The sequence below is a fragment of the Ambystoma mexicanum genome, chromosome 11 (assembly GCF_040938575.1).
Source record: "Ambystoma mexicanum isolate Mex_15411 chromosome 11, UKY_AmexF1_1, whole genome shotgun sequence".
Taxonomy (NCBI): Eukaryota; Metazoa; Chordata; class Amphibia; order Caudata; family Ambystomatidae; genus Ambystoma; species Ambystoma mexicanum.
This window is the reverse complement of record NC_090934.1, coordinates 1,406,535,744-1,406,561,156: the sequence shown is the minus strand read 5'-3', so window position 1 is coordinate 1,406,561,156 and position 25,413 is coordinate 1,406,535,744. Positions and strand designations below refer to the sequence as shown.

Sequence of the window (25,413 nt, the reverse complement as noted above, 5' to 3'; positions counted from 1 at the left end):
CACCCCTATGCGAATTGAGGTTGTTCCACAAACATCAAACGGGATCAAATCAAAGAATTGTATGCATGCTCGTATACTTCGCCTTGTGAATTAGAAATATTGGGTGTAACGTTTAGTATCTATTTTTACCTCATCTAGTAATCTGAGGTCGGTTTTCTGTTCATAGGGCATTGTTTTTTTAGTGTAGGGCAACAGCGTAAGCCAATAGGGCCGGACTTGTCAGAGGGTGGGATGCTACATTTCCCCCATCACAGATTAACTTACCCGAAATAACTCCTATTTGACGCATATCTCCGATCACCTTGAACACTGGTATCGTTTAAAGTGGAATTCTTTCCACTTTCTGTCCTCTGTTGGCCTGCTCATATTGTTGATATAAAAACAGAGCAATCACATATTTTTCCATTTTCTATTTCAGATGAGACAAAAGAGGTGCAAGCCATGGGCTTCATCGGGGTACTTTTTAGACATTCCCCATATTCACATGGTATTCTTTCACACTGTCCTTGTTAACATTTGGCACACCTACCCACAGCCATCCAGTCCCAACCCGCACACACGCATCCCTTAATCTTATGCAGCGCTTGGCCATTGACGAGTCAGGGCGATATAGAAAATGACTCTGGGAGCAGCAAGTCGCTCACGTTTGGCGACCATATGATCTCTCCCTTTCATTAGTGAACAGAGATACTAAGGGGTCAGATCTTCAAGGTAACTTGCAATATCCTTTTACATATAGTAGGATTTTCTTCAATCAATACTTGCAGCATGGTTATGGAATATGTACTGTCTGCAGAATATTCCCTCTGGGAAACCGCCTTGCTGGAGTAGAGTTACTGGGCAACTGAGCAACTGAGAAAAAGGGCTCGGCGGTCAGATGGGGAAAAGCCCTGTTTCACGTGCTCCTGCTAATGAGGCTGGTTCCGTTCTTCATCCGCCTGGCCACAGCTAGCCATCTTTATTAAGCACTTTCCTAAACTGTTATGCAAAAATAACATCATTTTCCATTTACTATGTGCGATAAAGTACCCCCTACCTTACGTTCTAAGGATATTGCAAGTGGCGAGAAGTTCCGTGAGCAAATGGAGGAACTAGGCCCAAGTGACTGTCCGTATTTTTGTATGCATGTTCGGGGGTATTATATTCCTTATAATACAGTCACCACCTGGAATACCTGTAGTGTATGAGATCTTCTAGTTGCTGATGAATATACTCAATGTTGAATCTGGATTTAAAATACATATATGTAAGTTCAAATATTTGAATAAAATGTAACTAAAAACGTTTTTGTTTTGTGCTTTAAAATAAGTAATGCCCTGCAGATTCTTGCTCTGCGTTACCGTGCGTTAGCCTTCCTTATCTATGGCTGTACAGTGGCGCAGAATGCTAATTTACAAGAGCGCAAGTTAAAAAGCTGGTCATGGCTTTCATTAAGTGCTGCAGCCACAGCTGCAATTCTGCCCTCTGCTGGCTCAAGCAAGAGGCATTCTGACGTCACACCTAAAGCCGAATCACTGATTTCAGAGCAGTAGTGATGTCATTTTCTTACTACAAGCCATTAGTGATGTTGCAACTGACCTGCAATAAGCACGTTTGAAAGCTTTTACATGGCTGGCTGCCATACACAGACCTTACTTTCCTCAAGTATTCTACGAAGGCAATTGTGGACGGCCACTGCAACGATTCGTGCATAGGGAATATGATGTGCGGACGACTGACGATGGCCATGCCTCCTGCCAATCAGCCCCTGAAGCCCATTTGTGTAGCATGTCTCACCTGCTGCCAATAGTATTCTGGTTGCCACTTTCACGAGCATGTTAAGTACCCACACTGTCAAACAAAAACGAATCAATACTGTCTGTTCAGTCCGTACTTTGTTTCAAGCCGCTTAATGAAGGTCTGTTTTTAGACAGGCTGGCTGGCTGCTTATACATGTTTAGTAAAAGTGCCGTGCAAGTTCCAGCTTTTCATTCTTGGTTTCCAGCAATGGTCAAAATCTAAAAAGGGGCAATATTGTTATCTGCAAGTGACTTTGACCAGAAATGTGCATTACTGCCCAGCTGTAATCTGTTAATACAATCATTTTCCTGTTTATAGATATTAATTGTTGACTGTAATCAATCTATCATATATATATATATAGCTTGTGGAATCTGCTTAGATCACATGCTGTCCTTAGGCCGACATCTAGTGGAAGCTGCAGAGCATTACAGTTTGTTTTTCGAAACTCTAAAATGGGCGTCGACACAGGGCGTGCCAGTAATACTATCCCCAGTGTGACGTCCACTGTACCCATGATCCCTCACGCGTGTAGGACCCTCAGATTGTTTTCTTCCGCCATACTTGACGGAAGGATACCGCGGAGTTCCCTGGTTCTAGCCATAATTTTGCTAATATTATAATAGTTCCCTGTTTCTTCCATTCCCACATCGAGTCATCGAATTTCGAAGCTTGACGCCGGCCCGGAGAAGAAAACAACCGTCGAGAGCTGAACGATGGACTTTGGGGTTCGGGAGGCCTCTGACCTCGGCCTGTGCCTTGGAAGGCCTCTGGCCTTGGCCCTACAAGTAGGGAGAGTGGGGGGTGGTACATACTCTACACTCACATATATTTATATATATATTCCTACACACAGTAGCCCTCTGCCACAGGGTGCGTATGGAGGGTACCCCTTTCCAATTTTGCCCCAAGTGCAACTGCAAGTACCCTTGGGTTGACAGACACGCCACCTATAACCTCTGCTTGCCGAGGGACCACCCCGAGGCGAACTGCAGAGCGTGTAGCTGGTTCAAGGCTAAGACTCTAAAGGACCGTTAGACCAAACGTTGGGCCCACCACGCCAGTCAACTTGAGGCCATGGAAGCAAGGGCACCTTCAGTGATGGTAGCGATGCCGTACTTTCGGACAGCGAGGGCAATGTGGCATTGAAAGACAGCCAAGCGCAAGTCCCCGACCTCGGAAAGTTGTCCGGAAGGGCAGCTATGGGGAACACACCCGGTGACGCGAGCGCTATCCACACCACTTCCACTAAACACTCGAAGTCCAACGGAGACTCGACGTGCGTGTTGAGTTCTCGGAAAGAGGCACACAAAGAACGGTCCATCGAATCGGTGTCCTCTGGGCGTTCTCGGTCAAGATCGCTGCATGACACCAGGCAACCATCCACTGTTGCCAAGGGTGCCTCACTCACCAAAGTCATGGAGGTACGATCGTCGGAAGACGAAGCCGACCTCCATCCCCAGGCCGCACTCCAGGAGTCGGCGTCAACAGACTGCTCGACGGCTGCTCCCCTTTCCCAACGTCCTCTCTCTAAGGAAAGGGACACTACCTCCGAATCTCGACGCCAGACGTCGAAAAGCTCTGAGAAGGTGAAAACACCAGGAAAGCACTCTTCCACTCATGGGGAGGGGGAAAAACAACAGAAGAAACCATCTCAGCCTTCTTCTGCACCACAGGTACATAAAGACAGTTCTAAGTCTTCTGATAAACAGGCCAGGACCCCTGCACAAGCCCATATGTCCAGTCTAGTCATAGAGGGGGAACCCTCTCAAGTAAAGGTCCTTCCCAGCTCCAAGGAATGGACCAGTGAAGACATAGACAGGGTTATGTCTAGAATTTCCTCCCTAGCAGACTTCTACTCCAAGAACCCAGAACACTTCCTCACCTATAACTCTGACAGTGCTACTCCCCCAGGATCTAGGGACACGCAGCTCCCTGGTAAGAAACCTCGGTTTGAGACCCCAACGCAAGTTCGATCTTCAGACCCTTTTTACATCCAGCCTTACACACCCAGTATCGTGAGGACCCTCCTCAAGATGAGGATCCAGACTTGGGCACTTTGGATGACCAAACAGGGGTGGACTACTATGGGGATGAAGAGGACCAAGAAGAGGAGGAGGAGGAGGAAGATGACCCAGAAGTCTACAGAATAGACTCCTCGGTAGGCAAAGAACCTCAGGTTACCAACTCTCTAGTCGACAACCAACCTCCCCTAAATGAGGTTTTGTCTAGAACGGCAGAACACTTCCGCATAGACACTCGGGGAGCACAGGAGGAGAGGGACTTTGCAGAGGAACTAGTAGTAGAAAAGAAACCCATTGCCCAGACCATGCCAATTCTCAAGTCTATACAAAGGAGAATTAATCCTTCCCTTCTCAATCCTAATCTCACCAGGGCAGAAACCCCAGAATCGAAAAATTCTTCAGGCCAGCCCAGTCAGACCCGCTTTACATAAGGGGGCAACTGAAACCTGACTCCCTGGTAGTGACTAATACCCGGAAGAGGGCGGAAATGCCCCTATCATCGTCTGAGGCTCCCCCGATAAGGAGAGCAAGAAGATCTACGGGTTGGGAAGGAAGATGGCCTCCATTTCCGCCTACCAGGCAAGGATTGCCAACTCCACCACTCTGCTGGCCAGTTACAACTGCCACCAGTGGGAGCAAGTTGCTGCACTCATCGACTCCGCACTGGAACCTTTAAAGAGCCAGTTGGCACAGGTTGCGTCAGAGGGGAGAGCTGTGTCCAGTTGCATCCTTAAAGCAACCTTTGATGCCGCGGATAACGCCGGCAGGCTTATAGCAGAGGACACTGTCATTAAGAGGCATGCTTTGTTAAGACAGTCGGGGTTTAAACCCGAGACACCAGCATCCTTAATCGACATGCCAGTGGAGCCTAATCTACTGTTTGGCAAGGTGGTAGAGGACACATTAAAAAAAGCCAAAGAGGAGTATGAGACTCTGAAATCCCTGGGACAGTTGACCAACAAGCCCCCTAATCAAAGAGGGAATGGTAATTTTTGTCGCCCACGCGGCCAAAATTCACAGAGACTCTAACTATTCTCAGGTGCAGGGTACATCATGGGGTAACAAACAGCAGTCTACTTAAAGTTACAACAGTGGTAACAAGAGTGGCTGTGGTAAGGGCAGAGGCAGCCCCAGCAGAGGCGGCACGCCTCCCGCAAAACAGTGACGCCGCAATCAGGGTCCCTTCCCACGCATCTCCAGTAGGGGGACACATTACCAACTTCACCCATGCTTGGGAAGGGATCACATCAGACAGATGGGTGCTGTCCACAGTGCTGCAGGATACTGCATAGAACTGCTTGAGCGTCTCCGAAACCACTCCCCATGACAAAAAAGTATATTCCTTGGACCACCAAAAGATCCTCCTCCATGAGATCGTCAATCTTCTAGAAAAGGACGCGTTCGAACTAGTCCCGGGCAAACAGGTAAACAAGGGTATTTATTCAACTTACTTCCTTGTGCCAAAAAAAATAAAAAGATTTGACAATGCGTCCAGTTCTTGACTTAAGCCCTGCAAACAAGTATGTCAAGCCCCAAAAATTTCACATGATCACTCTCCAAGAGGTAATCCCCCTCCTAAAAAAGGGGGATTACATGGCAACATTGGACATGAAAGATGCCTATTTTCATATTCCATGTTCCCAGCGCACAGAAGATTCTTGTGCTTCAAAATGGACAGTCAGCACTACCAGTTCAAGGTGCTGCCCTTCGGTATAGCCTCGGCTCCAAGGGTATTCACCAAGGTTCTGGCGGTGACGGCGGCACATCTACGCAGGGAGTCGATCCCAGTGTACCCTTACCTGGACGACTGGCTCATCATGGGGGAAACCCCAGTAATTTGCAGTTCAAACATTCAAAGAACGATTGACCTCCTTTTCGAATTGGGTTTCTCCATAAACGAGAAAAAATCAAGCCTGGTGCCAAGCACCTCCAAACAGTTCCTAGGAGCTGTCCTAGACACTCAAGAGGGGTTGGCCTTTCCATCAGAGGAAAGAACTCGGAATCTACTACTGCAAATTCCTCTATATCAGCCCGGTCGCCAGATAACGGTGCGCAAAGCAATGCGCTGTATTTACCTGGTCCCCCAGGCGCGCCTGCGCATGCGTCCCATGCAAGAATGGTTGGCGAAACGGTGGTCTCAGGCAAGTGGTCAGTGGGACGATCTAGTGGTCGTTTTGCCAACACTGGTACAAAGTCTTCACTGGTGGACAAGAGAACCTGTCAAAGGGGAAACCCTTTTACGATCCAGAAGTACAGGCTGTAGTCACTACAGATGCATCCCTGTCAGGGTGGGGAGCACCCGTCCTTCGCCACACAGCTCAGGGGCTCTGGTCTCACACAGTGGCCAAGAATAATATCCTTCTGCTAGAGCTCCTGGCAGTATTCAGAGCGCTTCGAATGTTCGAGCCCCACCTGTTGAACCCAACAGTGCAGATCCTAACAAGACAGCACGACAGCAATGTTTTACCTAAACAAACAGGGAGGGACTTGTTCACCAAATCTGTCCAAGCTTGCCCAGAAAATTTGGATATGGGCACTCAGACGCAACATGTTCCAGGGAATCTCAATTCACTAGCAGACGCTTTGAGCAGAGATCTCCTACCAGTAGAACACGAATGGTGTCTACACAGAGAAGTCGTAGAAGACATCTTCTCACAGTGGGGTTTCCCCACTACAGATCTATTCGCCACAAGCGAAAACAGACAATGTCCAGGATTCGCATCCAGGTTCCCACATCCAGACTCCAAGGGGAACGCCCTGTGGATGGACTGGTCAGGGATGTTTGCCTATGCTTTTCCACCAACCCCTCTCATGAGGAAGGTGGTTAACAAGATGCAAAGGGAATCAATGACGCTCATCCTAGTTGCTTAAATGTGGGCGAGGCAACCGTGGTTCCCACATCTACGCAGACTAGCTGTGTGCGAACCCATCAGACTCCCGTGCTGGCACAACCTACTGTCCCAGCACCAAGGAGAAACAGTGCACCCTCAACCTAACTCAATGAACCTGGCAGCATGCCTCCTGAAGTCAGAGTTTGGACATCTCAACTTACCACAGAGATGCATGGACATCCTAAAGGAATCTAGGAAACCGTACACGAAGCACTGTTCCTATGATAAATGGAAAATATTTGTTGTCTGGTGCCAGAATAAGCAAATCAACCCAGTTGATTGCACTCCTTCCAATATTTTCACCTACATGCTCCACCTGCTGGATGCAGGCCTGGTATGTAACTCAATGAAGGTACATCTAGCAGCGCAATCAGCCTACACCACTTCCCACAGCAAGGCTTTGTGGTGGAAAGTACCAGTGGTTAGAACCTTCATGGAAGGGGTAAAGAGACTCCACCATCCAATTTCAAACCCACCACCTGGTTGGGACCTTAATGTGGTGCTTGCTAAGCTCATGGGCCCACCATTTGAACCCATGCATAAAGCCAGTCTCAAACACCTGACCTATAAAACAGCCTTCTTAGTAGCCATTGCATCCATAAGAAGGGACAGTGAAATTCAGGCTCCGTCAGTGCAAGATCCTTTCTTTACTGTTCATAAGGATAAACTGGTTCTGCCTACACACCCTAGGTTCTCACCTAAGTATATTCCACGTTAACCACTCCATTGAGCTTCCGGCCTTCCAAGAACCCAAGAGCTCTGCTGAGCTGAAACTACACACTCTAGATGTGCGAAGAGCGGTCCTCTACTATGTAGACCAGACCAGGCCGCTAAGAAAAACAGACCATCTGTTTGTCTCCATAGCTACAGGCAGAGATGGAGATTGCGTCTCTAAAGGTGCCACCTCTAAGTGGATTGTAAATTGTATCCAGCTGTGTTTCTCCCTTTCTGAACAAACTCTGCCTTTCACGCCAAGAGCCCACTCTACAAGAGGCATTGGGGCCACTCTGGCTTTCATCGCAAATGTACACCTTGACACCATTTGCAAAGCAACTACTTGGAGCTCTATTCACACTTTTACTCAGCACTACTGCATTGACTCTTATTCCAAGACAGATACCCAAGTGGGACAAGCGGTTCTAAGACATCTGTTTGCTCAGTACCCTTCTCACATCCCACCTCCTTCTTTTAATACTGCTCGCTAATCTATGCACATAATGTGATGTAAGCAGATTCCACAAGCCTCAGAAGGGATACATTAGTCACCGTAATCGTATTTCTGATGCTTGTATCTGCTTAGATTCACATGCGACCCACCCTTCCTCCCCTCTGAGAGAAGGCACATGGATGCTTGTAGTCTTATCTTCCTTCTATCTGCTTGGATAATCTGTACTCGTGCTACTCCTCATGCTATCTCATGTCAGAAAAAATACAATCTGAGGGTCCTACACGCGTGAGGGATCATGGGTACAGTGAACGTCACACTAGGGATAGTATTACTGTCATGCCCTGTGTCGACGCCCATTTTCGAGTGTCGAAAAAAAAACTGTAATACTCTGCAGCTTCCACTAGATTTCAGCCTATGCACAGCATGTGAATCTAAGCAGATACAAGCATCAGAAATAAGATTACGGTGAGTAATGTAATATATGCTTATTTGAAAGCTCAGTTTCATAAAACATTAGAACAAATACATTTCTTGTTCAAGCTCCATCGGACAAGGCGCAGTAAGATCACTCCGGTGGTGAAGAGCGCAGTACAAATACTTTATAACGTAGCATTAGGTTCATCTGGTGCCTACCTACCTGAGATACCAAAGCGTACACAAGGCATGGAATTCAGACTACACTGAAGTCTTCCCTTCCAACTCCTCTGGGTTACACTTAACCATTGTGTCCTTTCAACCCCTCTAGAGTGATGTAGTATGTAGTTCATCCATTTGAAACCAGTCGCACATGCTACAATGGCACCTCATAGCCAGTCCACCTCCAGTTCAGAGCCACATCCGCAAGGCGTTATGGGTATGCAAATTAGCCCAAATTCAAGCTACTAGGTGGTGCGACTTTATACATAGCTCAATCAATCCAGGACAGACATTTCTCAAGGCTGCCAAATGACTAGATACCCAAAATGCCTTGCTGATGTGGCTTTGATGTGGCTCTGAACTGGAGGTAAATTTCCAGCGATGGCTACATTGTGGCATGTGTGACTTAGCTAAAATGGATTAGCCTACTTTCACATTTCAGGGGAAAGGTTTTTTGCCAAGCCTTTTTAAACCCACCAGAACTTATTAGTGTTTTGGAAACATGCCGCAATTCTCCAACCACAAGGCTGTCAAGGGTATACTGCACTGATGATCCCTAATAAGGGTGAAACCAGGTATGTAGTTGGCTGTCGGTCAGCCTTGAGTAATGTCTGTCTTGGGTTGATAAAGCTATGTATAAAGTACTACAGGCGTTTAAGATGGAACCAATTTCCTGGAGCAGAAAGCTTGCATCTGGACTAATTTTCAAACCCACAATGCCTTGCTGATGTGGCTTTGAACTGGAGGTGAAGTTCCAGTGATGGCTATTAGGTGGCAGTGTGTGAGATGTGCCTTGGCTTAAATGGATTATCATATATACGGAAAAAAACCCTAGTGAAGGTGCTCAGATTTAATGTAACAAAAATCCTTGGAATTTAGCAGATGTGGGATGTCATGAGCACCTTAATTCTGCACACTCCCGTTGATGTCTCCCATAGCTATGTCCCCCCTAATGTCATTGTGCATGTCATTGTGAATCCCTTCTCTTATAATATGTATGTTCTTAAGTGGAACGCGCCGAGCTAAGCTGGTCATGACTTCCCACATCCTCTGAATTTCAAGAGTAGTGTTGCGGTAAATCTGCACAAATTAGCTGCACCTTAACTAAGGCTTTTTCCGTGAATTTCAAGTGTTTTGTTATACCTTTTTTTTTTATGGTCCATTAGCCATGTCCTTCAGTCATGGCCAGTGGACATGGTCTTCAACCATGTCCTCTGTACATGTTCCCCATATATGTTTCTTTTGGACCCACTAAGTGGCCATGCCCACTGTATATTTTATAACCCTACCGGCCCACTAGTCATTGCCTTTGGCCCTGTCCACTGTACATGTTCCCCCAAAAGGTTTCTATTGCACCCACTATACATGTCTTTCAGGTCTACTAGCCAGGGCCTTTGGCCGTGCCCACTGTATATTTTAAAACACTTCACTTTTTTTATGCTAAGCCTGGTTAGTCTGATGAAATTTCCTCCCTTTTCTTCCTCCAAATGGCATTTTTCCCACTTTACGTTTTCGGCTAACCCGGTTATACCTATAGTGCTGGTTAGCTCTTGCAACAAACAAAACAATACATTGCAGCTTTTTTCAATTCTGAAATGTCTCTGCTGCAGGAAAAATGTATCTATAATTTTACAAAATATCAGCCAAATCTGCCATGCAAGTCAAAAGCTATTAGCAATTCAATAATCGGGTATCTCATGAAACTTGATACTGAACGTAACTATAGTGCATCCACCGCCGCACTATACCTTTCTTTAGCCCTGAGTTCTCTGGTCTTGCCCAACATTAACAAATGTCAAAACAGCTGCAAAAAGATCCTTCACAATCAGAATGTTTCAGTTTAATTCCAGCCACTGGTCCTGGTATGTGTAGTTGACAGTGATTTAGACCCAAGGCATTTTGCCATTGCATCATTTAGTATCCTAGCCAGACCAACAAACATAACCGGTAAATGCAGTCCATTAATGAACAATGATTACTAGGTGCCTCCTGTGTTCTGCAAGTACAGAGCACGTTTTTCTTAGTACATATTGGGCAATGTCTTGTGTTTGGGTTGGCCACGGAATCTCATGTGTTTTAGGTCATCCAGGTCAAATATCTTTTTCGAAGTCTATTCAGGGTGAAAGGTTTTTAAAGGTGCATGATAGCATGAGAATACATCCCCTTGCGTTATCTTTCTCTATGGGGGACCAACATCTACATACTATTTTCAAAGACGAATTGGATGCCCTTTAGTATCTAGAAATTGTGTAGGGTTGTTTTATGTTGCACACACATCAACGGTCTGTCTTAAACCACATCTAATAAAGCATTTGTGTAGCGTAATGAACTGTCATATGTGCAAAGACCTCTTGATTAACCACAGTATATCCAGGTCTTGCTGATTGGGTATCATGGATGTGTGGTATACACTTTGTGCTCTGCATTTCAGCACTTGTATCATCCGTTTTCTCCTCTAGCATTTGATGTGTTCCGCCATAATCCTGGCAAATGTATGTTCTGTTATTTCGCTTTTTTCTTCAATAAATGGAAAACCTTTTTCAAAATTCCTGTTCCATTTCTACGAAATCCTTGATTAAGATTTTCAGCTGCCCACATTTTAGGATTTTACTATTGTTATTTTTTGTAAGTTCTATTTCCAATACCTGCCTCGTCTATGATGATTTCCCTGTTGTTGGGAAATTCTATCCAGGTATGTTATTTAGTGTTGCAGTCCTCACATGTTGTTTCCATAATACACAGATTATCTCCAGTCTGTTGCAATGTTTAAGTGGCTCAATAATGCAATTGAGTGGTTCTAGTTACGTTTTGTAAAAAAAGATGTTATACTGAACCAGTCCTCACTGCAGTGGTCTAATAATGCTTGTCCCGTTTTGACCTAATGAGGCTTCGAAATGTCACCGGAATCCATAGACATTCTAACGTTTCAGTTAACCTGAAAAGAATTCCTTGCTTACAGTACTGTTGCAAAGAACTTAAAAGAATGGTGGTTAGACTTGGATCAAAGCTTCTAAGTCTTTAAGAAGTTAGAGGATAAGACTACGCTTTTACAAAAGTCTAACTATTTAAGGTTCTTTTTCACATGCTTGGTCTTATTGCACAGTTGCAATGTTTGTGTAATTGTTCACTTCTATGTAAAGAATTGTAATCTTTAATATTTCCCTGTATATCTTTGATCATTTTAGGCTGATTTCCATTACAATATGTTATACGAGCATGAAAAGTCATGTACGTTCTCTACAGAACTAATTGCAGATCATTGGTCATTAATATTTGTTAGATTGACTTTAATGAAGATGATCACGTTGTGTGTGATTCTGGAGGAAATAGTTTCTTGGGTCTTGCAAATGTCGACTAGTAATATGTGTGCACCTTGTAAAAAGAGTTTTAAGTGATGGGCAGAGTTGAATAGCGAACATCTTTAGAGAATAAATAATTGATCAAAATAGCCTCTGGACTAGAACCTTTGATTATTTAGTACCATGCAATATTGTTATTCGTTTGCACAGTACAACTAGCATCGTTCAGCGTTGTATTTCTGTCTGGTCCTTTATCCACTGTCATGAACTAGCTGCGGTTTTGGCATTGTGCCTTGAATTTCGGTACTTCCTGCTCGTTGAACGACAGAACAGCTAGCGACTTGTCCACATGTTGTCTCTCCCTTTAACACACTTTGCTTGTGTACCTGCTTGTTTCATGCAGGTGGCCCGGAAGACTATAATGCTTGTAGTTTAGAAAAGTAGGGGGTTGTATTAGCATGATAACGGAAAAGTCGAAAGAAGTGGCTTTGGCAATGAAAGGCCTTTTTGATTGTGTATGTTGCAGGTTCTGATCCAAGTTTATATCATGTGTTCTTCGTTGGCGTTGCATAAAATATTCCAGTCCCGTACATTCATTGTTAACCACCCACGGCTTAATGGCAGATTAGGATTTTAACCTTGCATAATATTTCAATAATGTATGTCATTGGGACACTCGACCCCTGTGCCATTAGACCTTTGTAAGTAGATGAAAGTGTTGGATATAACACTTCTGCTGTAAAACGCTGTGTGGGCAAATGTCCGCTCATCAACAGACTAGCCTTCAGTATTGCCAGATATCACGATTCTGAACTAACGTTTGCCTCTGCTATTTGGAATGAGGTCTACTCTTTTCAAAAAGGCACAGATATCATTTTTATGCTAGTCCATATTTGCACAAAGTTATTCCTCTTTAAATGTTCAATTCGTTCATTACTTAAATAGCTTTAAATGAAAAGAAAATGTCTTGCGTAATCAGAATGATTGAGTAGTGTTCCTTTAATTAAGAAAAGATAAAATGAACGTTGATTCAGTGATCAGTTGTTTCCCCGCTGTCATTTTCATCTTGTTGCTCCCATCGCTTGGAAGGAGCATCGCACAGATGAAGAGTGTAAGCCCTATTTATAGTGATTTCTAGACTTTTAGAAGATATCTTTTTCTTTTTTAGACCACCTTGGATGCAATGAGCGACCACTCTTCCAGTTGCAGACTGAGTGAAGAAGTCTGTGAAATATGCCTCTGTCGGTTGATCTGTTCTGCTCCTACTTTCCCCATGTTTGGGTCCTAGATTTAAAATCTTTTTACAGGATGTACAACATTAAGTATTAATCTATTTGCTGGGCACTCGTGTCCTCCCCACCATTCGTGAAAGTATTCCATGAAGCTGGTGTGTCCCAAAAGCCTCCTTCAGGCATATTTCTCCAGAGCTGGAAATCACACCATGGCCTTTTTCAGTTCACAGGAGCCCTCCTAGTCATGAACAAAAGGTAATGATAAACCCTGAACTCTTCATCAAGCTCACACCTCACATGCCATCTTTTAGCATTTTTGATGTCCAAAATCTTTGAATATGCTTTTATTTCTTCTGGAGGATCCCACGTTTATCCTTTAGAGAAAGTGTTTGCAGGAAATGAACAAGGCAAATCAAACTAATTAGGATTTGCTTAGGTTATTTAGTATCATCTTCACAAATCATTTTCTTACAGATATTAAAGCATAAGAAACCGTCTGAATACACTTTATTAAAATATCAATTCGTTTAAAAATGCATGAAGTGTACAAATATGGTTTGAGATAACACAATGGCTACCAAATGTATGTAAATGCATTTACATTCTTGGCAAATCTTTTCTCTGCAGAAACAGGAGGAAAAGGACGAGGGAGCAAGGAAAAATAAAAGAAGCCTTCTTGTTTAGTCCCCCACTGCCTTTGTGTGTTACGGTGCGACATACTATGCTAGTACGCTTAGGGAACTGTGACGTATTGAGGGAAGGCTCGCCTCCCTGAGGCTCGGGAGGTGATCCTGCTCTGCGTTTTCCCTGACCCCTAAGGGTCGGGGCAAGTGCAACCTTAACCAGGAGAGGCTCGCCTTTTGGGAACAAGGACTCCCTTTCCCATGAGGAACTCCCCGACACCGCCAAGTGATGGCTTACATGGACTTACCTTATACCCCAGAATGTTATCGGTTTCATGAAGACAAAGTGAATCTGTATTATCAACTAGAAGAAACTGGGATATTCCTTTAATTTAGAGTCTCAAATGGACTGTGCCAAGGATACTGAAAAGGGATGACGAGCCAAAGAATCAGCGGAAAGCCGAAAATACCATGGTAAGCCCCCTGTACATAAGAGAGCGAAAGGAGGCGGAGCTGTCGTAGAAAGTGGAGCCTACTTAAGTCAGAGCAGCGCCAGCGCAGAACTAGAAACACTGGGAGAGTGGTGTGCCAGAGCAGAGGAAATCCAGATAAGTTGGAACAGAGTTCGGCGGTGGTGTGACCAAGCAGCAATCGTGTTGGCCAGCCGGCCCACACAACACCTACACCACCAGCAGGAGGCAGCAACTCCTGAAGCGAGTCCCGGCAACAGTACCATCTACAAGGCGAGAGCGGGACGTGTGTGAAACAGATGTTGCACAAATTGAACTGCAGTGATACCAAGAGTTGAGACAGTCCAAAGTCCTAGAAATATCGACAGCGTTACCACTGAAGACAGAGGGTATTATAGGGAACGTTTCTTGTAGGAAAAGGGCTACCAGATTGCTAGTAAGGGACCTTTTGTTCTGCGAGTTGTTCAGTGTACCCACCCGTCCTTGAACCATTATCGTTGTCAATCCTGTCCTCAAGGACCTCTATGCACCACACTTGGCTCAAGACCATTAGTAAACCAGGTATCCATGGCATAACCCCTCCAACCCCTCCTTTTTCCCACACTCCCTATCCCCCCGCTTGCCCCCCTCCCACTCACTATCCTTATTCTCCCCACCCTCCCCCCTCCTCTGCCTCCCCCCCAACCCTCCCTATTGAGGCATCCGCCTCTGTCTCCCAAAATTGCTGGGATCAGGTAACGAACCACCAGGGGCTTGTCCCTCGCCCCGGGTTACCAATCAGACAGGGGACCCATTCCCCCACTTCGCTTCCCTGACCCCACATTTGGTGTCACCTCATAATCCTGTGTCGGGGTGCCCAGAGCCCCCCAACCCCATCTTTCCCTCCTTCCCCCTTTGTTGCAACAACAAAAAACGTTTGAACTTTTAGCCCATCCCGCCCTCAACAACAGGCAGAACTTCGTAAGCAGTGTCCCGCTGGCCACTACTTCGGCAGTACCAATGCCAGGAGAGGGGTGGGGGAAATAGATTAACAGTGGCAATCAGCCCGAACAACATCTCCCCCCTCCCTCTGTCCCATCTCTCATCTCACGTGGGGGGGGGCACTGGGGGTCCCACTACATGTAGGTCAATTATGGGGCAGTTTTGTTTCACTTACAATGTACCCCCACGAGGCTCTGGGGGTGTTTTTTGTTTTTTGAAATTTCCCAGTTCCTTTCACTTTGTGTTTCCCACCGTTCGTGTCCGGGCCCCTAGGTTGTCAAGTGTGGTCCCGTTCCTCCTCTGCTCGCCTGCCAGAGGTGCCTGCTCGGCCCCCCACCAAGTCTTCCGTGACTCTTGATGTCCTCCTCGGCCACAAGGTAGTGCCTCTCTCCCTGCCATTCAAAGGCCAAGCAGAATGGGTGCCCCAGCGGTATCTAACCCCCTTTTTCTTGCAACCACTTAGTGAGGGCCCTGCATTTTTTCCTCATCAGCAGTGTAAGGGCCAAAAGGTCCTGGAAGATGGCCACTCTGGATTCTCCATATTGAATATCTCGAAGATTCTTTGCCTTCTCCAAATTCTTGGCCTTGTCCCTGTAGTAGTGAAGCCGTGCCAGCACTGGGCGAGGACCGCTTCCCACCCGAACGATGGACCCTTTACAGCACAATCCCCTTGCCGGCATCAGCCCCCAGGACTATTTGTATTGTGTCCTGAACTGTGCCCTCCAGTCCCGCCAGGGTCTCACCCTCCGCTTCCACTAGGCCAAAAATGCGCAGGTTGTTCCTCCTCTCTCGGTTTTCCATGTCGTCCACCTTGAGGCGGAGCTCTTCCTTGCGGCGCTGCACTTCCATACATTTCACGTCCATCTGCGTCCCTAGGAGATCTGTGGCTGACTGGTTATTCTCAGCACCCTCCATTCGGTCTTCAAATGCGGGCACCTTAGTTGTGAGGTCCACCAGTTTGGCCCCCATGTCTGTCCTGATCCCCCTTATTTCTTCTAGGATCATCTGAATATTGTTTTGCATGGTGCCCAGGTCAGGCGCGGGTACAGACGGGGCCGCAGCAGCCATGTTGGCGTCTTGTGCCTGGAACTGATATTTAGCTATGGCCTCTTTCCAACTCATAAATCGGTGGTGCTAGGCGACCCACCCCGGGTCCGGGGGGGGACAGTCCTATCTTCAATACGTTTTCCAGACAGTCTCTGCCGGGCTGCCAATTGTTACTTTACTATGCCCCACCGAGTCTTGACACTGCTCTTGGACTGCTCTAGGATCGAAGGGGGCGCCTTCTTTTTATACCAGCCTTCAGTCGTGGGGTCCACAACTTTATGGCTCTCAGTCTATCTATGGGTACCTCAGGGAAAGGAGGGTCTCTTCAGGTTGCCCATCGCGAGTTGGCATGCGACTGGTTCCCTCGTTATGGACGTTTTCACAGTAGTATATTTCAAAATGGGTGCTTGTGCGCCCCTGTACGCAGTGCCCTGGGTGCGCTCCCACGACGGCCCGGGCAAGAGGATGGTGCGCTGGCTTGTGTGTTTCAATTGTGCTGTCCCAAGGTTGCGGACCCCCACGTGAGTGAAATTACCGGTTTGGGGACCCCGTCGACCCCAAACCAGCTGCGCAGTCCTTGGTGACTGTCTAGAGCGGAGAGCGACATGCCCCCACCCGCACGCCTCTGGCCCCAATGCAGTCTCTCCTCCAAGCGAGGGGCAGTTTCCAAGATGGGGGGGTGGGATCTCCCACCGTCTGACCGCCCGACGCTCCCTGGTCAGTACCTGGGTGTCAAAGGCGCCAGTGTTGGTTTTTCAGTAGCCTCCGCATGAGCCCAGGATCCACTGTGTCGCTCCCATTCCCAAGTTGGTCCAGACGCGCTCCCATTACGGCCAGGGTCTGGGGGGGGTGGGCCCAACCCCGCACTGGAATTGGTGTGCCTTCACATGCTGCCCCACTGCGTTCTTCTGGCCATGGCGTTGCTTGCCAGCTCTTCTTCATTGCGCCATGCCACTGGGCGGTAAGAGCGTCCTTGGGGTGTAATCTCTTGGGGGCCACCCATCTTCCGCCGCCCCAGGGGGGGGGGCTTATTTATTGTTGGGGCCCCTTCTGGTGTCTTTTGCGGCCAGTGCCCAGTGTAGGGGATGGGGGGAATTGCACAGCGCACGCAGCCCTCCGGTGCTTTCACTGGCAGCCCGGGGGGGGGGGGGGTTGGAAACACCTCCCCGGCCCCCGCCAAAGGCCCCCCCACTCACTGTTCCGTTTCCTTGTGTGGTCTGGGGCGCTACCGGCCGACTTCCCTCTGATGCCGTCAGGGGGATAGGGGTTGGGCTTCAATGTCCAGGAGTCGGCACACTCCAGGCAGTCACTGGGGCTCTCGGCTGCAGGCCGATTAGAATGTCTGCGGCCGCAGCATCTCCAGCATAGGGCTTACCCTGGTCAGCCCCTCGGCCGGGAGAGAGCTCAACACTTCGCCTTCCCGATGCCACGTGAGGAGGAGGAGGAGGGGGGGTGGGTGTCCGGCCCCTCAACACCTCCTAACTCCGCTCTGGGGACACCGTGGGACCTCGGAGTAAGCGCTCCAGGTGGGTCTCCGACTGCATCATCGGGTCGTTCCTCGTAGGTACGGAAAGGATCCCTTTCTCCTCTGTGACTCCCCTGATTCCCCGGGGCTCGAGACGGAGCTGTTGGCTCAGGCAGCCATCTTGCCTGCGCCCCCTGTTGGCCTCGAATACTCTCGGATTAATAGTTTCTGAGCAGATCGGGCGTGACAAAGAAGGGTACCAACAATGCTGGACATCGGAAGAATGTGAAAATCTAGATTGCTTTGAACCCCATTGGAATTGCGGTCGCCTAGTCTTGTCTGGGGCCCAGAGCAAACCGATGCAGCTGTGAAGAAAAATGTAAAAGAGTAACAGCCCCGTGTCCATCGGCCGAAGCCTACAGCTGAGCTTGATTGGTGAGCACCAAGGCCACAGTACTTTAAAAGTAGCCTCCTGCTCATTCTGAGGATTATGAAGGGAAACCTCGTAAATAGTCAGCGTTCAGACCAATATGACGACACCAAGAAAGAGGTACCGTTGAAATGGGACACCCCGCTGACTGCGAGCCTGTGACCACCAAGAAGTGGATTCCCAGAGAAATGAGAGACGGATGACAGACCGTAAGCAAGCTGGAACTGCTTCTGGTTGATTCCCCATGTCTTTCTCCAGTCCAACACAAATTCTGTGCTTATTTGTGTTGTGAAATGAATCTGTTCATACCCGACTTTTTCTAGTCGTGAGTTGCCTGTTGATCCCTCACCATGAGACGCTACACAGCCGTTATGCTGACATTTGCTGTCTATGGATCTGAATTGGGCACGCTTTGTTTTCTCAACTCTACCTTGAGAGCATTTCAAAACCCACCACTCCCGTTTGTGTGCTCCTCTAATGGATTTCATTTTCCAAACGTCTTGGTTCCCTGCTCTAGCCGTTTAATCCTTTATACCTGTTAGCAGCCCAATACATAAGGGGTGCGTCGGACACTTTTACTCCCTAACAAAACAAATGGGGAGTAAAAATACTACCAACCAAAAATAGGAAACCGTGCCAAAGGACAGGGGTACCCCTGCTTTCACCCCACAGCCGCATGGATAGGTGTGAACCAGTAGTGCCCTTAGCACCACCGGAAGAAACTATTAATGCCTGATCCGGAGATGTAAAAATGTATCTTTTAATGTGCATGAATAAACTAGCTACAAAGAATTAGTTATTACAAAAACATTTCTGTTTCACAGTTAAAACATTTTTACTCGCTTATAAAATGCTCCCATTGGGAATAGGACTTCATTTTGTACTCCATAAAAAATGATTTTACTCCCAACTATAAAAAATAGAGTAAAACACTCCCGTTTGAAAATCTTATCTGGAACACTGCCTATTAGTTTCAGGATAACCAGGAATTTCTGTTTTGTAATTTCAATATGAGAGACCAGGTCATAAAACAAGATAATTGTACATTTCTTTCAACGAGAACGTCAGCGTTTGTCGGCTGGCTCGTCTCCATGACAGCAGAAGAGATGGCAGGATAATGTATGGCATAATTGTGTTGCACGTTATGGCTATGATTCCACCAGACATTACAACTGAAACAGCGACGTGATTGATTCTTATCCACTCTAATTGCTTTGCTGTGGCTGCAAGACATCTTGCCTGGTGCACACAAAAGGGGCTCATCAAACAGGAAGCTCATTCATTGAGCACACATGGTGGAGCGGAGGGAAGCAGCTCGCTCTGCATTGGCTGGAGGTCAAGTGCCCATGCGGGACGCTACATACCGAGAACAAAGTGGAGGCCCCGAAAAGACACGTCCTGTAATGTGTATGCCATGCCACGGCTTGTGGGACTGCTCTTATACAATGGCAGTTCATAATGATGGGAAGAGCAGGGAGTGTTGATGGAAACGGGACAAGTCTGGTGCACTACATCCGAGCGTAAGGCCCCAATTCCCCTTGCTAAGGGATCTGTATCCACTCCCACTCTGTAAGAGCTATAGTGCCAATCCCACGGAGTGGTTGCACCTCTCCTCTTCACCTCTTTAGTGCCCTTCTCAACCTTCCAACCCATAGAGTGCCTTTCTCACCATGAGAGGGACACTTTGTAAAGCGCCTCACTGCCACTGTCATGGCTTCTAGGCGGTTTGGGTTGACTGGGAGTTTGGCAGTCTGGAGTCTGACCATACACGGTACATTACATGAGCACATTACGTGATACTATTACACATTTATGATTGCAGACAAATAAGCATTTTTGGCACAGATGACCACCATTGTAACAGTCTATTTTAGCAGCAAATTGTGTTGATGTGGATTGTTGTGCCAGTTGCTACGTTAATGAAGGTTATTGTTACCTGAGAACCGAATTTAGCACGGGATTCATTCAACTTTTTTTGCCATACTGAACTAGAAAGTGAAGCTAGACATGTGCATCTGTGCTTATATGTATCCTAAGAACTGATGTCGGTTCAGAGTTATGCAGTTCTATACAAACATAATTTTTCATCACATGCACATTTGAAAAACATTGCATGTAAAATGGTCAAATGTTAATTAACCGTGCTCTAACCGTACAAAATGCAACATTTACGATTTCATTTTTGGACGACATCATAGGATACTATACGTTTACGAATGCACGCAAATAACAATTTTGGAAGAGATGACCAGCATCATTATGTTAAATTAAACTGTTGTGTGCGTAATGCTTTTTACTGTGCAATAATCTAGGTCAGATGTTATTGTTGCCATGAGATCCAAATTTGATGTGGGATTTAGTGAACTGATGTAGAAATGCTCCACTAAAAGGAGAGTGCACATGATCGAAGTACTCGACTACCTATCCCCAAGGCAACTGATTGCAGTTGATGGAACTGCAATTATACGTGTCACAGTGCTTTAAATTACATGCATATTTGGTAAATATTACATCTTAAGCAGTAGATTACGTTGTATAGAGGGTGCATGTGTAAAAGGAAGTAACAAGGTCATGCGCTATATTCAACAATAACTATTGGCAGTATGTGAACTTAGCATAGTGGACATTAGGTAATTCCAAGTCTATACAATAAGGGCATGCAGTACATGCTGTGACGGGGTCCATGGTTGTCACAGGTCACACATGAAAACACTTCAAGTCTCAAGGGTGGTTAAAGGGTTATTAACATGTTTGTGGGGCCCATTGCTGTTCCTCTCTCTCACCTCCCCACAAACCACCTTCCTAACCCAGACGTCCCTGGTTTGTGCTAGAAATAGTTTTTATCTAATATCTGTCTTAATCTATTGATGTTCTCCCTGAAAGCAGGCTCGCTCTCCCTCGGGGACTTAATAACTTTCCCTACTTTCTCCAGATGTTCCTGCTCTGTAAGATTCACCTGGTTCCACTCACATCCACACTTGCCTCTCCCTTCTACCTTACCCCCTCCTCCCCACCAATGTTCCAATACTCCTATCTTCTGACTCCACCCTTTGATGTAAACTCCTTCCTCATCCCCTTCCTCTACCACTGCTACCGCCTTCCTTGCACTATTACTAATGCCCTTATGCTAATTCTGCTCTGCCACCCTTTACAACTCCTCCTCTCACTACCACTACTTTTCTCACTCCTCCACTACTAATGCTCCCCTTCCCACTACGACCACTTCTTCTAATCTACTATTCAGTCACTGTCCTTTCACTGTTACATTCTCACATTCACATCTTACACTTCTCTCTCTCTCTCTCTCTCTCTCTCTCTCTCTCTCTCTCTCTCTCTCTTTCTCTCTCTCTTTTTCTCTTTCTCTCTCTCTTTCTCTCTCTCTTTTTCTCTCTCTCTTTTTCTCTCTCTCTTTTTCTCTCTCTCTCTCTCTCTCTCTCTCTCTCTCTCTCTCTCTCTCTCTCTCTCTCTCTCTCTCTCTCATATATATCAATATATATATACACCCCCCCCCCCTTTCTCTCTCTCTTGCTGCTCTGCCGCAGTGATCAGGTCTTGTGTAAGGGTGAACAGGCGCCCTAACCCACCTGTTGCAGGGTGCCTACCAGGATAAAAGCCAGAGCCAGGCCTGTCATAGAGGCTAAGTGTGGGAATATTGGGGGGGGGGGGGGGTGGCGAGCCCTATCCATGAAACCCCCTCCTGTGTCATGAATGTTGCTACAGGTGCCAACTTTTGTCAGACAATGCCTCTCAGAGCTTGTTCTGGCTAGTGTTTTCTGCGTTGTTTTGTTTTTTAGGGCTACAAGGACCAGAATCCCTTCCAGTGGCGAACTAACAGAAACAAAGAAACACTGCACAGGATGCAACTGGCACCACCCCAACAAGAAACCCCTTCCAACATGACAACAAACATTACAGTTCACTGCAGTGTCCGTAAGTGTGAAGTTGTGAATGTGGGAGTGGGTGCGAGAATGAGTGTTGTAAGAAAGATGAAGATGAGGGGTGTATAGAGCAGAGCAGAGAGGATAGGAGTATGGTGAGATTGCAGACAGTGGAGGGACATAAATGGAGAGAAAGGCAGAGCAGTGAAAAGGGGCGAGTGAGAGTAGAGAAGCGGGTGGTAAGGTGGAAGGAGTAGTGAGATCAAGGAAAGAAGAGTGAGTGCATATGTGCAACGGCCAGGATTACCGGCATAAGAAAAACATTCTTGTTGAGCAATTCTAGGGAGTGTTAGCTTAGTGACTCCTTAGAAGAACCCCGGAGGAAGCCAAATGGGTAAGACTGTGTCCTTTAGGTGCCGATCTGTAGCTAGCTTTTAGATAGTAGGGGTTACCAATCACTAGTTGTCAAACCTAGGAATAGGGAGTCCTGGGTTAGGGAGGTGGGGGCCCACGGCAGGTCGACATAGGAAAGCCCTTGAACCTTTTTTACTATATTTGAAATAAAAACCATTGCTCCATCTTTCAGAGTCTGGGAGTCAAGGCCATCCATGACAATACGTATTTTGGGTACATGTATGTTTATACAGCAAGGATTTGGCACTATGTATTAAAGATGTTGCCCAATTGACCCTATCTGCGTATGGTTATATTGAGATTGGGTCATCAGATTCCAAATACCATTGTGTGTAAGGCCCACAACTGTACAGTCTTCCATGCACGCGTCACCTGCATCGCCCTGTCCACTGAGCTGAAATTGCCATGGAAGCAGATGCACTAATATCCAGAATAAGGTTCTTTCTTCAGTCCAAAGACTTTATTCAGGGTGCCTGCACCTGTCCTCCCTGCCTGAAAGCTGCTGCCACCTGCTACTTTCACAGCTTGACCGTGATTCTGCCAGTTCCCCTGTTTAATCAGGGGCCTGCCACCAGCCTCCACCACACAGTACAACCCTGAGCCCATAAAAAGCAAGCTGGAAGTAACACATCTAGAAACAAACTCTTTATGGATTTAGCATCAGTGCTCTTTGGTGATGACTTTTATTGCCAGTTATACCTGAAAACATTACTACTGAATTAATATATGGAGAGTTAAAGGAGACTGAGATTACTGGTGGTGGATATGGAGGTTTGCGGTGTCCAGTCATAATGTCGAATACAATAATTTCGAAAGTCAAAATGTCGAAAATATTTATTCGAAAATAAAAATGTCGAATTACAAAAATGTCGAATTTTTTTCGAATTAATGTTTAAATAAATAATTCATTATAGTTTATAAAACATAATTTTTTTAAATGGTTAAAGGTATATCCATGGTGTGTAGGGGGGATGGGGAGGAGGGGGGGGTTGGGGTAGGGGTTTGGGATGGTTTTTTTTTTAAATAATTAATTATTTAATTAATGTTTTATTAAATACTTTTTGTAAAAAATTAAAGGTATATCCATGGGGGGTGTTGTGGGGGATGGGGAGGAGTGGAGGGTTGGGGTAGGGGTTTGGGGGGGACCCCCCCAATAAAAAACGTTAGTATGTGTGACATTTTAGTTATTTTAACATTGGTTTTTCGATTTTTTTTCGACATTTTATTTTCGAATTAATGACTTTTTCTATTATATGTATGTTTTCGACATTTTTTTTTTCGACATTTTTGTAATTCGACATTTTTGTAATTCGACATTATTTTTTCGATATTATGACTATAAACCGAGGTTTGCCAATTCATATGGTAAGGAGGGTTTGGGTGAGAATTGGATTGGCAACTATTCGGCTGGGGGTGTGCAGTGTTACCAGTCTTAATAGTCCTGAACAGGTCAATGTAATTGATACATGTTTTGTATTGTCTCACAGTGACTTGGTTTGACTATATCCCAATGTTTAAAAAGCAATTTGGTTGTGTGAAAGGTCTTCATTATTGCATGCGTTTGATGTATGATGGCCAAATTGAAGCATGTAACCATATGGCTATGGGATGAGGTCTAGCATCAGACTGCTGGGGGAAAATATAATTCAGGTTGTAGAGGCAGTAAGAGTCGGTATCTTCTGCAGATGCAATAGTCTGGTTCGACTGATGGTCTACATGCTTTGAATCATGTAAAGCTTCCCTTGCCGAATATGAGGGGAATCGGCAACCCTGCCAGAATACATGCAGCATGTGTTTCTCTCTCTTGATTTCGTCTCCGTCTACTACCAGATCAAAATGCACCCTTAACCAAAACATTGAACTGTGTTCTTCATGAAGGAAGGTTTATTTCACTTTGGAAGGATGCCATTTTGGTCTTGGGTATATGGCTTTGGTGTTTCAGGGAGCAAGGAAAGGTTAACAAAAGTCTCTGCTTCCAGGATAACATCTTTGCGTTATATTAAGAAACTTTAATACTGCACCAAATCGTGTCTGAAATGGTAGGGTATTGTTCCCTCACCCATGGTATCCAGACCTTAGTCTGAGGAGGAAACTGGGCAGGATAAGAGGATGGTAAAGAAGGTGAAACATGGACAACAAAATATTTGGGCGTTGCAATAAGGGTAAAAGTGTTTGTTATTGTGACTTGTACTGCGCACTGCTACCATTTTTCATGGTATGCAGGCACTCGCACAGATCTGAAAAGGAAGGAGTTGGGGTGGTTAGTAGGGTTGAGAGGGGAAAGTGGAAGAGAGCTTTGATGTGTAGTTAGTAGCTTCAGTTCAGAAAAACGTTCACACTGTGCTGGTATGATTTTAGTTGATTGGCATTTGTGTGATGTTGTCTGGGTGTTGTATGTTGGTGTTTGATGTGTGTGTTGGGTGTTGTGGAGAGTTGGTAGAGGGCACGTGTAGTTTGAGTGGTTTTTTGGCGAGGGTCTGGGTTTGGTGACGGGTATGCAGAGTGTTCGAGTGTTTTTACCAGGGTTAGTCAGGGGTTGTCTAGGTTGTTTTTGGGTTGGGTTAGCCCTTTGGCTTCATTCTTCATATAGGTGCATGTGGATCCTTTGGATGGACCTTGTCAAGTATGACGATATATATTTATGTAGGTTTAGTGCAGATTAAATTATCTTTGTGACACTGTTTGAATGAATAATATTTATATAATAATCTTAGTGTTTGGAGCATTTCTTGAGCCCTTAATAAACCAAACCCCTGGTTGGACTTATAGGGGCGTTGACCCGGTTGTTAATTTACAACTATTATTCATATATGGAATGCTAATTCCAGAAAACTGCCTGGCCTGGCCTGGGCCTGGAGTGGCCCTGTCAAGAATAGACCATGTGGAAGTGGAAATTGAATTGGCGAAAATAGAGGAGGAAGGAGAAGTGCTGCCTCTGTTGATAGCGTTCTAGGAAATGCTGCAAGCTTGGTGCTGAAAAGAGCTGTATTGTCAGGTGTGATAACAAAAGGCTTATGCTGTGTGTCTGTGTCTCATTTCTGGGGCTGTAACAATGGGTTGAGGTTTAAAATCGAGA

General features: G+C 46.0%; 1 protein-coding gene across 12 annotated transcripts in view; it reads left to right on the top strand.

The window, feature by feature from the left end:
• The window catches only part of MEF2A (myocyte enhancer factor 2A), a 674,395-nt gene that overhangs the window by 235,704 nt on the left and 413,278 nt on the right, over positions 1–25,413 (top strand). The window lies entirely within an intron of this gene.